Below are 19,126 nucleotides of genomic sequence, written 5' to 3' on the forward strand. Positions count from 1 at the left end.
TAAATTCGACTAATATAAATTTTTTTATTCACAATCTCCTCATCACAGGCAGGCACAGCACTCAATTCAGCATGTGTTCGTGTTTGTGTGTGCTGTCTGCGTCACTCATAGCACGTGCCTATATCCTGCACTATATCAAACATTTTTTATATCGTTATCGAAGAAGGTGTACCGTCGATAAATATCAATACAGTTTTATCGCCCAGGCCTACCGTCAATATTGCCATATCAATTTCAGCCAGATTCAGACCCAGAGAATATTGAACAAGAGGATCGCGCAAAACCTTTGCACGCACGGATATTGCAAGACATATTAGAGTGGTAACCTTATTGTTTTTTTTGGGGGGGCTAAATCACGTTTTAGATAGGATGTCAACAAATAACTGCATTTACTATGTACAGATAAGTGCATTGTATTATGTTGTAAAGGATTTGCCACAGATGATTCAAATGCGAGTTTTGAGCAGTGTAGTGCTTGTTGTTTGTCATTTCTCTGATCACAAATGCAGACATGGTTTGATGTTACACCTCGCTTTTTCAGACCGATGAGCTTTGTAAAAATCGACACGTTTCAGAAAGGCGGGGCATAGAGGAGAAACAATGTGCAGTATGTGGAAAATAATGTGTTTTTTTAACCTTAAACCGCATAAACACATTTCATTACACCAAATACACAAAATAATGTTCTTTTTAGCAACATCATATGACCCCTTTAAGGGACGGTAACATTATAATGAAATCCCTTTGCAACGTCACTAGGGAAGCGAAATCAGACGCACTCGTTTTTTCAGACGCTTGCAGAAAAAGGCTTACCAAAACAAAGTTACTGGGTTAATATTTTTCACATTTCCTTGGTTGGTAGATGCACCGGGGACCTGATTATAGCACTTAAAACCTGGAAAAGTCAGATTTTCATGATATGTCACCTTTAAATCATAAGTATAGAAAACAAGAATGAGCTAAATGTTGTCTAAAGATAAGTTTATGTTCCAAGGAGCCACGACTTTACTGAGTTTTTAAAACAACCCTGTAAAACCCAAACTTGCTGTGGGCCATGAAACCAAGACGGCAGCTGTGGTTAAACCAAGTAAAATAAATGTATATTTTGTTTTGCAATACCAATTCATAAAGGTAATCACTCACAAAAAAGGAAAATGGCCAAGCAACTTCCATCACACCACTTGGGATGAATTAACCCATATAAAAGTACATTATAACAGTTACATATAAAAAAAGATGTCCACTTTCTTGAGCACTAAACGATAGTGTTTCATTGGAAACAGCTTCCAGCACCTGTGCCTTGACTCCAGATTAGCCACGCTTTGATCATGCGCTCCATTTAGCATCACAGTAGATGAAAAAAGCCCAGATGATAATAACTCATTGCCTATGAATGTGCATGGAACCAGAGGGCACACTGTGCCAAAGCACTAAAACAAACAAATAAAACGCATACTTTAGAGACAGGAAGTGGGCTAGACCTTTGAAGAGTGTTTCAATGTTGGGAACCAACAAAAGGAAAAACTCATCGACTCTCTATTTCAGACCACCTGTGCCCAATGGTGACTTTCATCAACCATCACCCATGTCCCCTCATCACGATGAATCATGTTATCTTCATTATAGACAGGAAAAAGGCATTGTGGCCAATGAATTTTAAAAGGTCAGCACTGACCAGGCAGTTCAGGCCAGAGTGCATTTTCATAACAACCACCTTTTATCTGAATCCTGACAACAGTCTTATTAGGCTGACTCCAGGAATTCTATTAATATCCTACATTACCAGCTCGGTCCGCTAACATGGTGAGTCAGTTTATGAACATACAAATGATCCTTACCTGACCTAACGTTGGCCTGCATTCAAGAGTTACACATCCAGATGACAGGTTGTTCATACAAGATTTCCACATTCCAATGAAGTGAAGAGAGCAGTTCAACACACTCCTGAGATCTATGGCACTGCAATGATGTAACCATTGGACCACTGTCATATGTTCCGTTTCCATGCCTACAGCGCCTGGAGTGGCAGCTAAGAGTGGTTTCTATGGTAACAGAGCTTCAACAGGGCACTTCAGTTCATCTTTCCTGTGACCGGTCCCTTGGAACTGCAAGTACAGCGAGATACCTGACAAGCAAAACTAACGGTGAATTTCATTCATTGAACTGAAACTAAGAGCAGCTGGCAAAGTTCAGAGTTTGGAAATGAACAACATTGTGAGATGATTACAATAACGTGTGAACATATGCAATGCACAACTCCACGAACACCATGTGCTCCTTGCATGTGAAGTTTTAAAGGCCAGTGTATCAAATGTCACAGCCCTTAAATAGGCAGTGAGTTGTAAACTGCTGAACTGGCCTTGTGTTGTCTTGTTTATGGAGCCCTAAGGACAAACAAACTTATTACATCAATACAAGAGCAGCTGCATCATTACCGCTGTATTTTAAGTCTGTGAAGGTAAGTGCCTCCAAGCAATGACAAAATCTATTACCTAATAACAACAGAGAAGAACAGACCATTTCATGTTCTCCAGGTATTCTTGATTCTGTGGACAGAAGTGAAGTGTGTTATGGCACATGCAGGACCATCCTTAAGCTCGTCTTTCAATATCTTTTTTTTTTTTTTTTACAAAAAAAAGTTCCATATTTAAAAAATATTGTCAACTGCATAGAAACTTTGAAGGTCAAAGGTTCTGTCAGTAGTCTATCAAAATAAAGGCACTCCTCTGCTACCCGAAACATCCATTCACATCAAGGAGGCTATAACTATAAATAATCATTCTAATTCTATGAGAATAGGGAAGCGCACTCCACATCTATGACGATAACATCATAGAGGAATGATATGGAATCACTTTCAGATCAATTTTTCCACCTTATGAATGATGAAAACAGTGACAGCAACTCTCTACAGACACCTTGGCAATTGAATCGTACATTTTTTTGTTTACTCGCCAGACTGAAATACTTGTGTGTGTGTGTGTGTGTGTGTGTGTGTATATATATATATCCTTCACACTAAAGTTTACGTTATGCCAAATACACAAACACAGGTGCGCCGCGCATCCATTGAGATGAAATGATAAATAGCACAGATCGCTTGACGGAGAGTGAAACTCTGAAGAGCTCAGTTTGGCGAGTGAAAATATATCTGTGCTAAACTTATACTCAGCCTCCAACTCACACACTGGCGAGTAAAATCTAAGAATTTATTAGCCATTGGCTAATATTATACATCATTTAGTCGCCCAGAGTGAAGATTTAGTCACATATGCGAGTGATTTACTCACAATGTAGAGGGTTGGACAGACAATCAGAACTCATTCATTTTTTTAAAAATTGGGGCATTTGAAGTGGCAGACGACAACTGCATCACACGGTTATAAAAAACTAAACATTATTGTATGTTGGTGTGGACACTAATATAGTGATCGTACCAGTTATCTTTATAGTTATGTTTTTATTCTGAACCAGCCTTAGCTCACCATTTCAATGAAAGAGTTCTCAAAGCACCATCAGAATGGACACTATGCTACTTCACATAACTGATTAACAAGCATGTTAAAAAAATATATATATTTTTATTTAAAAAAAAAAAAGCTCAATTACCTACTGCCTTTGTTCAGATCAGTCTACATTCATTACCCAGGACCCATCTCTCAAGTAGGGATATGCCGGTATCAAATTTTCATGTTGCGATTAATTGCTAATGCTTTTATCACGGTATGCGATATTATCACGGTGTTGAAATTTAGTTTTAAAAAAGTGCTGTCATAATACAGTATAACAGGTTTAATAACATTTTTCTTATAACAAAAATAACTGAACATTTAAATGCAATAAAGCAATACAGAAAAATGTATAAAGTCAAAAGTTTTACACAGATTAAAGTGCAAAAGAACTATAAAGACCAATAGGTATCACTTTACAATAAGACCTCATTAGTTAACCTAATGCATTCAAAATTCTGAATAATTTGTAATATATAATTATTCACGGTATTTAGAAGTGCCCATGATAACAATATTGTGCATATTCATTACCGTGATATATCGCATTACCGAATACCGGCACAAGTCTACTCTCAAGCCTACAGGACTGCAACATTTTCTACTGATTCCTTTTAGTTAAACTTGTAGAGCAGAGGTCAGATCAGCCAGCGTGCATAGGAATCAAAAGGCAAAATGTTAATCAATGTGGTTTTTAGATACAAGGTCATGTTAGATATGGATCCAAGAAGTGCAACATGACTTTTAATGTAATATTACTATCATTAACCCCTTAGCGGTCAAAGATCGGCGACAGCACAGATTATTGTTGTTTCACTTTAACAGCACATTAAACATCACTCTCTTACTTGATCTGGACAAACTGTGCATCAGTAGAAAGATTAAAGACTCTAGCTTCGATATTTGACCACTGTTTTGATAAAACATTGTTGCAAAGAAAACAAAAATAATGTTTTCTACATTGTTTACACTTTGATTTGAAAGACAACAACGTATCCGCGTGACGCAGCTGACACAGAATAGCATACGCTGTTTACGTTCAGTGGATATTCTCCAAAATGGCACCAGGGTGACCCGGAGGAGACGAATTGTTGAATAAAGTCGTTATTTTTGTTTTCTTTGCGTACAAAAAGTATTCTCGCTTCGTACAATTATGGCTGAACCCCTGATGTTACATGGATTATTTTACCGATCTCCTTGCTATGTTTCTGGACCTTGATCATGGTAATTACATTGCTGTCTATAGGGCCTTTCACACAGGACGCGGAAAGCGCTGCGCTGGCCACTGGGTTCAGCGCAGCCCTTCAGATACAAAGCGATTTGCGCTAAACTGGCCAGAGCTAAGTAGGCGGAGGTTTCAAAACTTTTAGCGGGAGTTCTATACGTCTAGTCATTTGTTGTACCAACTTTTCAGTCAGCAGCAAAATATGTATCTGTCCCGTGCTAAGAAGCGAGCGATAGCACTAGCCCTATACGTCTAGTCATTTGTTGTTCCAACTTTTCAGTCAGCAGCAAAATATGTATCTGTCCCGTGCTAAGAAGCGAGCGATTATATAATTATAATTATAATTATAATCTTATGATTATAATTTTCATTATAATAAAGTACATCTATAATGCAATGCTAATCGCCTTTTATCACTGCTTAGAATGCTATGAAATATGTTGTGTGCCATATTCTGTGTAAGAAGCCACTGCTCCATCTGAAAGCAGGTGATGGAGATTTACTACTAATCACAGAACCGGCTTTACTGACAAGGTGTGCATGACAATCGCATTCGATTAATCGTGCAGCCCTACTACCAATGACCAGAAAACTGATCATAAACCATCCCTATTATCAATGGCCAAGCACTCTATAAACTTTCTGTGTTATTTTAGGTCCTCACATCATCTGTGCCCTTGCCAATGTCTGCGTAAGGTGCCATTAGGGAATGAGGCAGGAGAAGACCTTTGCGTGATACATGGGTGGCAAGCTGCACTGCACAGCCTTGGAATACAAAGGCCTACCCTAAAAGCCTTTTTGATGAAACCATCAGTACACAGCAGGCAAAAGTCCAAAATCCCAGTGAAAAACAAACTTTACTGCTTGGGCAAACATGAAAGGAATTTCACTTTGACAAACAGTTAGATGAAAAGACGACTGGCTAGAATCATAGCAGAAATTTAATGCCGATTCACTTATATTTTTCACTCAAATTGAAAAAATTAAGTGAGACAATGAATACAAAATCCTCCCAGAAATGGTGTCTGCATGTTTCTATTTTGAGGCTGTGCATTCTTGATGACTGCAGCTCTGGCTAGAAGCTTGACAGTATTGCAGTTATTAAGATATTAACCAGGTGTTGCACATATCTTCAACATGCCAGAAGCCAAATAAAACACTGGCAATATTTAAGACTAATTTAATAAATCTAAAGAAGATTATAGCAATAATATTACATTATACATGCCTGCAACAAAGCCCTACTTTTCAGCTAATTTAATCTTTGAAATTCATCCCTTAAATCAAACTACAATGTTAGATTTGTTTTCCAGATGCAGCTTGCATAGTGAGTGAACTGTTGGGGAGACAATCACATAAAATGAAAAAGACCAGTAACTGAAAAAGTAATTGATGAACCTCTTAAGCTATTTTTGCTTGACCTATTCAGCTTTTCCTATTATTTTACAGACTGGGTATACTCCCATCTTTGCCAATGTATTAGTGTTAGGCAATATGCTCAATTTTCATATCATCCTATCATCAGCCTGTGTTATCGCCGATACACGATAAAAACACTCCCATTATAATCAGGGAAGCTGTCTAGACTGTAGGATGAATAAATCTCTTAATAAATCATACATCTGCACTTTGTTGTTTATGATGAGAGAATTTGCGAGACCGAATTAGTCAGCGCACGCTAAACAACAAAACTCCGCTGTTTCAGCGATGACTCATCTGAATGCCTCTAATTGGCCACTGCATTCATAAGCTCAACATAATCGTGTGTGATTGGTTATAATGCGCAACACTGTAAAAACGCGGAAAAAGAAATATAATGGAACAAATAAGCCCTAATATTAATTAGCCTAGATAGTATTACTAGCCAAATAATAATAGTAATAATAATAACTGTCTTGCTATCGTCAGTGGCATCAGCCACAGGCGATATCTCTGACTATCGTCGATACACGATACTATCGTCTATCGGCACAACCCTACAATGAACAATGCTTGCGATTCGATTCAATTACCAATTCGATTTGATTCGATTCAATATAGATTATTTTGGATATCAATTTATAATGAATATGTTATTTGGTGCATATATATAGCAAAATGCCCCTCTCTACAGTTTATTTTCCTATCTGACTAATGACTTTATGGTCACCGAATATGTTTTTCTGAGGTTAATGTGACGTTACGTGACATTGTTTACAAGACGTTATATTGATGTCTTTGCGTGGCTGAAACACTGATTGAGTGATTACATGAGACAGGATACTAGGGCTGGACAATAATTCAATATCAATATGTATCGCGATATATTTTTTTTCAATAACGGTGATATGATTTTTAAACACATTTCCGATATTTCGATATACATTACCAGTGTTTGTTTTACATTGATTTATTTGTGGCATTTCATTTCGTTGAATAAACATGAGCACTGCACGTTTCAAAATCAAAAAATGGCTTACTAACAGTCAGACCCAAACAAATCAATCTACTGTAAGACTTAGAAGTTACCACAATTTGTACATTTCCTAAATGATAAATGTCTCTGATTTTAAATGCATTTCCAAGATTAAATGCACTTTAAAGTGAACTACTATTTACTTGCTCATGCATGTGATCAAGTTTTCGGTAAACTGAATTTATTCTATTTCAGTTATATAATTGAGCAACAGAGAGAAATAGAAAGAAACAATACAAACCACATGCAACTGAATGTTCCATATATGTAAAGTCTAGAGAAATAACTCAGAAAACAAATTTAAATAATAGTTTGACTGCACGACCATTTCTCTTTGCATCCAGTCAAGCGGTACAAACCCAACAGCTAATTTCAGGCAATACGTCTGGACCACAGTTTTTTGTTGCTGATTTCAAGGTAACCTGAGGCATGGAGCACTTGAGGAGTAAGCCAATCAGACAACTGCAAAAAATGTTTCATACTTTGTTGTCATATGATGCGATTTCAATTTTTCCTTTCTCTTTGGAGTGTTACAAGCTCTTGGTGCATAAAGAAGATCTGTAAATTTGCAAAGACTAAAGTCTCAAATCCAAAGAGATATTTTTTATAAAAGTTAAGAGTCAGCCACACCTACCTAAAACGGCTCGTTCTAACACGCACCCACATGTCTACGTCACGATGTGGCAACGCGTAACAAGACAGTATAAGTCATTATAATCAGTAATTATGTCCCCACTGGATGCAACAAATGCCTCGTTTATAATGGGTTTTAATGTTTTTGTGTCGTCGCTTCGGCCGGGACACGGCATCAACAGTATGGTAGGGGGCGTAACATTTCCGTCACACGCTTGAGGTATTCGGCCAATCATAACGCACTGGATAGCTGGCCAATCACAGCACACCTTGCTTTTCAGACCGATGAGCTTTGTAAAAATGTACGCGTTTCAGAAAGGCGGGGCATAGAGGAGAAACAATAATGTACAGTATGTGGAAAATAATGTGTTTTTTTAACCTTAAACCGCATAAACATTTCATTACACCCAATACACAAAATAATGTTCTTTTTAGCAACATCATATGACCCCTTTAAACAAAGAACCTCAATATTTACATGCCTTATAGTCAGAATTAGCAGAGTTATGCCGTAATATATTTTAAATTTTACAATGATATAAATAATTAAGAAGTGCGAGTGGTGACGTCTTTAACTGGGTATGCTATGTAATTTATTAGAGACTACAAATAAGAAACACCATGGCAGGTGTTGTTTTAAAAGTAGGGCTGTTGTCAAGAAGGTGGCACATGCTTATATGCACATACAGGCAAGATTTGTCAAGCATGTGGAAAACAAATGGAACAATAAAAGTCCACAGAAATGTTCACGTTGATTAGTTTGCCCAGGCATATTGGAGCTATGTATAGAGCTGTGTGATAATTACTACAGCCCGACCGATATGGGTTTTTGGGGGGCTGATGCCGATGCCGATATTAGGGAGTACAAAAGACCGATATCGATATATCAGCCGATATTCTTTGTGTTTCGGCTATATTATAGTACAGTAAAGTCAAAAGTCTGGACACACTTCCCATTCGTGTGTCCAAACTTTTGACTGGTACTGTATATAGAATACAGTACAGGTGCATCTCAATAAATTAGAATGTCGTGGAAAAGTTCATTTATTTCAGTAATTCAACTCAAATTGTGAAACTCGTGTATTAAATAAATTCAATGCACACAGACTGAAGTAGTTTAAGTCTTTGGTTCTTTTAATTGTGATGATTTTGGCTCACATTTAACAAAAACCCACCAATACACTATCTCAACAAATTAGAATACTCCATAAGACCAATAAAAAAAAACATTTTTAATGAATTGTTGGCCTTCTGGAAAGTATGCTCATTTACTGTACATGTACTCAATACATGGTAGGGGCTCCTTTTGCTTTAATTACCGCCTCAATTCGGCGTGGCATGGAGGGGATCAGTTTGTGGCACTGCTGAGGTGGTATGGAAGCCCAGGTTTCTTTGACAGTGGCCTTCAGCTCATCTGCATTTTTTGGTCTCTTGTTTCTCATTTTCCTCTTGACAATACCCCATAGATTCTCTATGGGGTTCAGGTCTGGTGAGTTTGCTGGCCAGTCAAGCACACCAACAACATGGTCATTTAACCAACTTTTGGTGCATTTGGCAGTGTGGGCAGGTGCCAAACCCTGCTGGAAAATGAAATCAGCATCTTCAAAAAGCTGATCAGCAGAAGGAAGCATGAAGTGCTCCAAAATTTATTGGTAAACGGGTGCAGTGACGTTGGTTTTCAAAAAACACAATGGACCAACACCAGCAGATGACATTGCACCCCAAATCATCACAGACTGTGGAAACTTAACACTGGACTTCAAGCAACTTGGACTATGAGCTTCTCCACCCTTCCTCCAGACTCTAGGACCTTGGTTTCCAAATGAAATACAAAACTTGCTCTCATCTGAAAAAAGGACTTTGGACCACTGGGCAACAGTCCAGTTCTTCTTCTCCTTAGCCCAGGTAAGACGCCTCTGACGTTGTCTGTGGTTCAGGAGTGGCTTAACAAGAGGAATACGACAACTGTAGCCAAATTCCTTGACACGTCTGTGTGTGGTGGCTCTTGATGCCTTGACCCCAGCCTCAGTCCATTCCTTGTGAAGTTCACTCAAATTCTTGAATCGATTTTGCTTGACAATCCTCATAAGGCTGCAGTTCTCTCGGTTGGTTGTGCATCTTTTTCTTCCACACCTTTTCCTTCCACTCAACTTTCTGTTAACATACTTGGATACAGCACTCTGTGAACAGCCAGCTTCTTTGGCAATGAATGTTTGTGGCTTACCCTCCTTGTGAAGGGTGTCAATGATTGTCTTCTGGACAACTGTCAGATCAGCAGTCTTCCCCATGATTGTGTAGCCTAGTGAACCAAACTGAGAGACCATTTTGAAGGCTCAGGAAACCTTTGCAGGTGTTTTGAGTTGATTAGCTGATTGGCATGTCACCATATTCTAATTAGTTGAGATAGTGAATTGGTGGGTTTTTGTTAAATGTGAACCAAAATCATCACAATTAAAAGAACCAAAGACTTAAACTACTTCAATCTGTGTGCATTGAATTTATTTAATACACAAGTTTCACAATTTGAGTTGAATTACTGAAATAAATAAACTTTTCCACGACATTCTAATTTATTGAGATGCACCTATAATGGAAGTGAATGGGAATCACGGCTTTGAGAGTCAAAAAACATACACAAACAAAACCAAATTAAACCCTGCGGCTCGTGACGATACATTGATGTGTAAAGACACGAAACGATCGGTCTGTGCAAGAAAATGAACAGTATTTATATCGTTTTTTTACCTCAATGTCCGAACTGTCCTGAGCGCGTTCTCAACAGCCGGCGCGTGACGCGTCAAATCAGGAGCCTAACAAAAGCTTTATTTTACATGGAACTGGTCAAATCATGGGGAGGCCATGTTGCAATCACATGACCAGATGAATATTACTTATTTTATATTGATAACTACTTTGTTATAGAATACTTTGACTTGTGGATTAAATTAATTGTGGCTGGCCAATGGCATCAGTAACTGAAAATTACTAATTTTGCTAAATAATTCATCCACAACACTAGGTGTCAGGTAGACTGCAAGCCCAGGACAATTAAAGGAACATTAAACAAACTTTCTACCCTTTTTTTAGTCTAATTTTGTATCAGCATGATATTATGGGAAATCAGTTATCTATACTGCACAATGAACTAGAGAGCTTCCTCGTCTTACTCATCCTCACCTCTAAGGCACAAGAAAAAAGCAGCATTCTCGAATTTCCCATTTTTCTTTTACTTTCTTTAGTATTATCGCATTCCATTATCCATTATTATCCATTATACAGGTGTATACAGGTGCATCTCAATAAATTTGAAAAGTTCATTTATTTCAGTAATTCAATTCAAATTGTGAAACTCGTGTATTAAATCAATTCAATGCACACAGACTGAAGTAGTTTAAGTCTTTGGTTCTTTTAATTGTGATGATTTTGGCTCACATTTAACAATAACCCACCAATTCACTATCTCAACTAATTAGAATATGGTGACATGCCAATCAGCTAATCATCTCAAAACACCTGCAAAGGTTTCCTGAGCCTTCAAGATGGTCTCTCAGTTTGGTTCACTAGGTTACACAATCATGGGGAAGACTGCTGGTCTGACAGTTGTCCAGAAGACAATCATTGACACCCTTCACAAGGAGGGTAAGCCACAAACATTCATTGCCAAAGAAGCTGGCTGTTCACAGAGTGCTGTATCCAAGCATGTTAACAGAAAGTTGAGTGGAAGGAAAAAGTGTGGAAGAAAAAGATGCACAACCAACCGAGAGAACCGCAGCCTTATTCAAATGAGCTATTGTATTTTGTCGCGCCTCGTGATGTGATAAGCATGAGTTCTGGGCCGCGGCGCAGCCGGTATAAACACCAGCATTGACTGAGTGGCCGTAACACAGGTTTTAATGCGCCGCAGACGCGTGCTGTGATGCGCAGATCAACTCTAGTCTCTAATGTCACTGAATCTGCTGTTAAAAATGAACCATCCATTCATCATATCATCATGGAAAACTAAGAATTAGAATCATTGTAATGTGACGATCAAATATAGGTGCGGGTGGGTGGCGGGCGGATCATTTGAAGCAGCGGACTCGGGTGAAGTTTGCTACAAGCACACGGCACAGTCTTATTCATTTTTATTTATTTCTACAGTAAATTACAACTACCTAATGCTCACAAAGCACACAATTTTTTTTACATTTTAAAGTACCACAATCTCTAATAGCTGTCAGCAGAGAATTCCAGTGTTCTACTGCTTCAACTAAAAAGGCTGACCTGGCAAATGTTGTTGATCTACATTTAATATAACAATCACTTCTAGAAGCTGACTTAGTCATCATAGTAACAGAAGGGTTTACATTTTTTTTTAATTATTTGTGCCATGTAGTTTCCATCAGCTAATTTCAATCACACTTATAACCAACAGGGTCAGAAATGAACCAGGGTTTGTAGCAAAAAGCCTAACGGACAAAAAAGCCATCAAAATCCAAAGCTTCAGCGTTCAGCGGCTAATCATAATAATAAGAATGAAATGTGCATGTTTTGCATGTAATATCTGATAATATATTATATCACATATATTATGAGTGGATGTTCATTCAATTTATAATAACAAAATATTTGACACAAATGATGTATATGTTTAGAATAAGGCCTTCATCAAAGTAAAAAGTGAATTTCTGACACTGATAACCAGCTAACATGGGCTCGTTTTTGCACTGATTGGAGTGAATTTATATATTATATAGGCCTGTATTTACATTTTATAAAAATGAAAACAACCACTCCATAAAAACAATAACAACTCCTAAATAATTAAATGCCAGTTCTGGTGTTGTCTTTAGAGAGTGTTTACTGCAGGAATTAAAATGGTTGGTGTCCAAACCAATTTAGCTACCAACTTAGGCAGCATCTGGGACATTGCAGGCAAATTATAACGTTCAATTTCAACACCTATGATACTCAAAATGCTAAATAAACTGGCAACTCGTTACGTTTGGGGACACATCCATTAACAGATCGGTTTCCAAGAGCAGGCAGCAGTACTGCCCTCAGCTCAGCAGTTACAAAACACGTCCAGCCCGGTAGATAACGCTAGCCTACTAGTTAGTCTGACAAATGTGGTGTAACTTACTTTAATTATGTCCAAATCACCCTTCCAGTAGACGCCACGTTCCAGGCGGCCGTCAAATGTGCCTTTCTGACGAGAACACACGCGCTAAACATCTAAATATTTGGACCGTTATTGATATTAGCGCGTTTCGACTAGCGCAGCTAAAGGTAAACCCAGCTAGCTGGCTAGCTAATGCGGTTAAATTCACACGGTCAGGTCTGCCCTCAACGGCTCTCGTCTGGGATTACGAGCTGTAACGAACATCTTTGACATGCTGTTTCACTTCGGCTCAACCAAAAAATAAGTGCGACCTGACTGGTGGTCATCTGAGTTGAATTTCGAGCAGTGTTAGAGTTTCTAGCTACATGTTAGAGACAGGTGACGTGCCATTGACGGCCGCGCGCTGGGGTTCTGTGTGATGGGAGGGGCCTCGCCTCTATGATTGACATCTTTGGCCGAGATATCTATCTATCTATCCACCCATCTAATATTGGTTAATAATACTTAAATTAAGTCTCAAAGTAAAGTCTCAAAATAAAGTCCCCTTACCCTTGTGAAAAAGAAGTATGCCTACAATAGCATACTCTTAAAAAGAGTATTTATTACGAAAAGTGTCAACAGATGTGAGGTTTTCCGACAATCGCATGTTATTGCAGTTAAATGAAAATGTAGGTCTAATATAGATTTATATAGAGATATAGGATTTATATTAAATGCAGCTCTCCTCTGGCCCCTCCTGCAGATAATCTTTGCACCTCTTCTGTGAGCTTGTCAATTACCTCACAGGTATCTTCATCAATTATTGATTAGTATTGGTAATAGAATCTGGTTCCCACGGGTAATCTTACCCGGCAGATAGCTGGATACCTCTGTGACAACTTTAGAATGGGTTAATTAGCATTTACATAAATGGTTAAATAGCATTATATGAATTTCAGATACATTTAATCAGATACAGGATCACACTAAAACTTTTCTGGTTCAAATTTAATTAATAAATAGCCCATAGCTGGAAATAGTCAGAAAATATAAGCAAATTTCAACTCAAGTTCTTAAAGTTGTTGCAATGAGAATGGAGATTTCAAGAAGTCTCCTAATTAGACACAAACCATTTGGAGCAGACTAAAGAATCAGACTATGCAACGGTAGTTGACACAACAATCCAACTTTCAAGGTTGCTGGGAAATCGAAAATATTGCTCCCTCCTTGCATTTCGCCCAGATGAGGCTGCAGACCACAATGAGCTTTTTAAAGTTTCTTAGCTCTTAAGTTTCTGAACTTAACAAATTCACCAACCTGGAGATCTGAGATATCAAGATTATCTTTCACACATTTATTTTTCTGTCATATTGTGAACTGATGACTTATGTACAATGTGTTATAAATACCATTTGTGAAGTGCATGAAAATGCTAAAATAATAAAACTGTGTTACATACACAGATAGTGGCATAACAGATATTGTAATAAAATACATCGAAGATGTCTTAATCAAAATTCTACTTCTGTCAACCCATATGTATATATATCTTGAGAGCAAATCTGAAGATATTTCAACAATCAACAAACTTGGTTTAATAAGTTTAAAAAAAATTTTTTTATCTTTAATATTTTGAGAAATGCAATATCCTGTAAAGATTGTAAAAACGAAGATTTGACAAACATCTTGTCTCATAAACATAGTCAGATCAGTTCTTCACAACTCAAGCTTTACATTTGAAAAACAGTTTGTGGATTTTTGCTACAGTAGCTAAACCTGTTTTTGTTACACTTTCTGTTGGCTTGAAGTTAAGTGACTTTGTTATGTCATTATAAAGATGTGTTGTGTGCAGGATAAAGATAGGCACTGTTGTCAGATGGGCCTAACCCATCAACTTAACTACAGTAAACAGTAGGCCAAGTACCAAACCTGCACCTAGTAAGTGCTGATGAAGCATCACTATGGAGACTGCAGAGTGGTTTTTATCACCATGGAGACTAGGATTGTCTGAACATTGCAATCTTGTTATTCAGAAATAGGATAAATGGTAGCTGTAGCCTAGTGGCTATTGAGGAAAACCACCACCACTAAAGTTACTGGTTTAGTCTTTATTTGTGACCAAGTACACCATCCTAGATGCCCGACTGCAGATATGCCTTTTACTAAGTTACTGTTACTGTATTAGCTTATTAACTTAAAGGAATAGTGCAAAAGATTATAATTCTAGTATTTCATGGAAGAAAGAAAACACAATGGTGAGTAAATTATTATAAATTAAAATATGAAGAAAAATGCTTACATTTGTAAAATTATGTGCAGTAAAAACAAATTTAGCATTTATTCAACTATCATTTTATAACTTTTGCTTATAAGAATATTTGCATTTTGTTTATGCCACATTCTGTTAACACCTCAAGACATTACCTTAATTATTTTGAAAAGAATCTGAGCACTCACGCACAAATAAAGAATGATTCTGATGAATGATGCTAAAGGAATCAACCGGTTTTTAGGATATGATTGTCACATTTGATTCATCTTCTAAAGAATCGTTGCGAAGCTATTTAAGATTTCTCTGGAAAAAAAAGAAAAAACGCATTTAAATGTCATGACCTGAAGATCAAGAGGGGTAGATTGTAGGAAATTATCACGGAGTACCAGTAAAAGGTCAAGAAGCAAAAGTGGCAAGTGACTTGAGCACCTATACAAATTATGTCAGAGATAAGTGCTCTTTCTGACAATTATTGTATATAACTTGGATATATATGGTAAATACTAAAATGTATGTGCAGTTTAACCTCTGACTACAAGCTTAATTATGTCCCACTTAAGACAGCACAAAATGACAGAGGTAATTGTCCAGCAGGGTGACAAAACACAAATAAAAACTATTGGGGAAAAAAACCAGAGGAAAAAAAACATAAAACATAAAATGTATTATTTATATTTACAGAATTTTTGTATGAGCATATTATTATTAAACAGGAGAGAAATATGCACAGATCAAGCACTATTTACAAGCAAAAATAATCCAAAACCCTACCATGAGAATGGTGGATTTAGTGGATGTTGATGTGAGAGAACAACAGGGGTTTGGTTTTTCACTGGAGGAAGTATTATGGATTATAGACTTTTGTATTTTTTAAACTCCTAAAGGATGGATTTGTTTGTTACAAACACGCATATTTTTGCTTCACAAGATGTTAATTGATGGAGTCGTGTGGATTAGCCTACTTGTGGATTATTGTGATGTTTTTATCATCTGTTTGGGCTCTCATTCTGACAGCACCCATTCAACTGCAGAGGATCCGTTGGTGAGCAAGTGATATAATGCTACATTTCTCCAAATCTGTTCTGATGATGAAACAAACTCATAGAAGTGAATATTTCAGTAAATTAATTATTGGGTGACCACAATACATATGCTCACTGAATATAAGCCTAACAGACCACTCGGGTCATTAGGATCAAGTCAGTTAGAAATACCAAGAGTTCATTTAAAACAAGGGGGCTCTGCTTTTAGCTATTATGCCACTCGCAGTTGGAACCAGCTTCCAGAAGAGATAGGATCCTAGTAGTATTTAAATCCTATAAAACACATCGGTTTAGTCATTTACTCATTTACTGAATGAGCACTGTGCTACGTCTAAACTGTTTGCATTGTATTTTATGTATTATTAACGGTTTTAATTAATTTTAAATCAATTTTTAAATCTTTAAAAAAATTTAATTCCTTGCTTTTATTGTTGTGATAATTTTTTATGATTTTTACTTTATATTTTGTATTTATTTTTAATTTATTTTAATTCCTTTTATGTAAAGCACTTTGAATTTCCATTGTGTATGAAATGTGCCATATAAATAAACTTGCCTTGCCTTGCCTTGAACTATTCCTTTAATGTTGTTAATGTAAGTTATTATGAAATTAAGCATTTTATAATAGGTGGTGGGTTGTGGCTGAGAGTCTAGATAGGTGGACTCAGTGCTGGAAAAGATTGAAAACGCCTTAAGTGGTTATATATGGTAGGCTTTCTGACTGCAATAAACACAAAATAATGAAGTGTGACAAACTGACTGTTTGTCACAAAAAGTGTTTAACACACTCACAACCTCTCCAGATGTACACAACTGCAAAGTTTTTTTTTGTTTGTTTTTTTGTTACAAGTCTTGACATCTGCAACAGGGTTAGTTGTACTGTATATGTGTGGGGGGGAAAGTAAATAAAAAATGTTATTATGAAATAATGTTCAGAAATTATGCCATCCCTCAGTGCCTCAGGTCAACACATCCTCCTTGCTTTTTCCGTATCCTAAAGGAATTAGGCCATGTCTGCATGGACATCCATTTCTATAACATTTACAGACCACAAAACCAAATAAGGAACATATTTTTCTCTGTTAACCCATATGCAAATGCAAAACATGCCACACTGTCACTCTCTGTATACTCTCATTAAACAGCTGTCTCTCAGAGGTTTATTTTTCTCTCACTGTCATTTAGAAATGTTAAGACCATTTTTGATCTGTGGCGAACAGCACAGGATAAGAGCCAGGTGGGTGAGAGATAGTGGGAACCACATCAGCTGCAGAGAGACTGACTAACCCACATATGACCCTTCAATCTCCACATATTACAATGCATGGCTTATAATCACATCTAAAGACATGCACATCTTTATAATTTGTTTCTGTATAAAATATGAATTATATTTAAATGAATCAATATTTACCTAAATGATAGGAAATAATCTATAACATTATAGAACCTTAGAGATGTGACTTATTTAAAAACAAAACAATAATAATAAACTATGACATTCCAAATGACTTTACTGCACTTATTGTTCATATTTTTCATATTGTTCATATAAGCAGACAAGCAGGGCTCGTCAGATGTGTAGTGTTGTTGCTGTTGTGTTTATTTCAGATCAGAAGCTTATAGCACCATCTAGTGGTTCTTAGTATTCCAACTCACATGAGACTCGCTTATCTTGCACTATACTTTGACTCAAATACCTTTTTTTTTTAGGTATTATTAGAATTATTAGACAACTTAGGTAAACCATTTTCTAGCTTAAAATTAGCCTAACATGAAAGGCAGCTGGTTTAAAAAACAACATCAAATGTCTCACATGTCTCAACATCTAATTCCACAGTTCAATTATTATAACAATGTTTAGTTGATAGTTAATAAACTGTAATATGTAAATTAGTTTATTAACAAAAAATAATTAATTAATTTTAAAAATCTAATTTATCTGTGCCCTGTAACCATATCATTTACCACATTATAAAAAAGCAACATTCCTTAAAATTGTGAAAAGCAGCATCATTTTGATAAAATTATAAAACTATATATATATATATATGATATATAAATTAGATATTTTATGTATGTATGATTTTGAATATTTCCTTTCTTTTCTATTCTTTCCTATCTTTAATCCTTCCATTGTATTTGAGTTTCTTCTTTTAGCTAGTCTTCCTTCAAACTTGCATCCAAACTAGCTAAAATTTGGCAGCTTTTAATTTGATACATGTTGTCATTTTATTTATTTTATGTTTACTGCTAAATAACACAAATCAGATAATCACATAATCACAAATCACATAAAATGAATGGAGAAAATAAAACAATACAACAAACAAAACACAACAGCTAATATACAACCCTGTTTTGTATCTAAAGTGCCACCTAAATGTTCTTGAGGCATCTTTTTGTGTTTATAGATTTTCTAAGAGAAAGGTTAAACAAGCATTCTTCAGAAATAACATTCCATGTGCGCGGTGAGTTATTGTTGTTCTTGGTTGGTAACAAAAGTTCAGCAGTACAGCATGCACTGCAGTGAGCTATATGGTATGCTGCTACTTTCAAATCTCCAAATGAATGTGTGTGCGCAACTCCATCAAAGTGACCCCCAGAACAACATCATGAACCCTTCATCCTTGTATCACATTCCTCAGAGTGTTTCTCGGAAGCAGTTCATCCAGAAGAGATCATTTAATGATTGAATGCTGGCTTTTTCAGGAGCATCCACCAGGCTTCTTCTGCCTCTACATGCCATTTAATGCTCATTGATTTCCACAGGAGAACAAGCCAGATTTGTTTACTGAACAAACACAGCTTTATTTGGAATTTCAGTGGGGAGTGTTGAGCGTGGACTGAATGTTTTTTTTTATTATACAGTTATTATACTGAATTTTTATTGTCAGAGCAGAGGACAT

General features: G+C 36.6%; 1 protein-coding gene across 2 annotated transcripts in view; it reads right to left on the reverse strand.

The window, feature by feature from the left end:
- LOC107747533 (protein phosphatase 1B-like) overlaps positions 1-13,356 on the reverse strand; it is a 44,247-nt gene extending 30,891 nt beyond the window's left edge. Inside the window, exon 1 of one of the 2 annotated variants that reach the window (XM_016562084.1) lies at positions 12,945-13,356. The gene's annotated coding sequence lies outside the window, so the exon portion shown is untranslated. Of the gene's footprint in view, positions 1-1,838; positions 1,988-12,944 lie in introns of those variants that run through there. The other variant, XM_016562085.1, reaches the window with a different exon arrangement.
- Positions 13,357-19,126: the final 5,770 nt, after the last annotated feature.

Source organism: Sinocyclocheilus rhinocerous, unplaced genomic scaffold (assembly GCF_001515625.1).
Source record: "Sinocyclocheilus rhinocerous isolate Xijiao unplaced genomic scaffold, SAMN03320098_v1.1 scaffold469, whole genome shotgun sequence".
NCBI classification, from domain to species: domain Eukaryota; kingdom Metazoa; phylum Chordata; class Actinopteri; order Cypriniformes; family Cyprinidae; genus Sinocyclocheilus; species Sinocyclocheilus rhinocerous.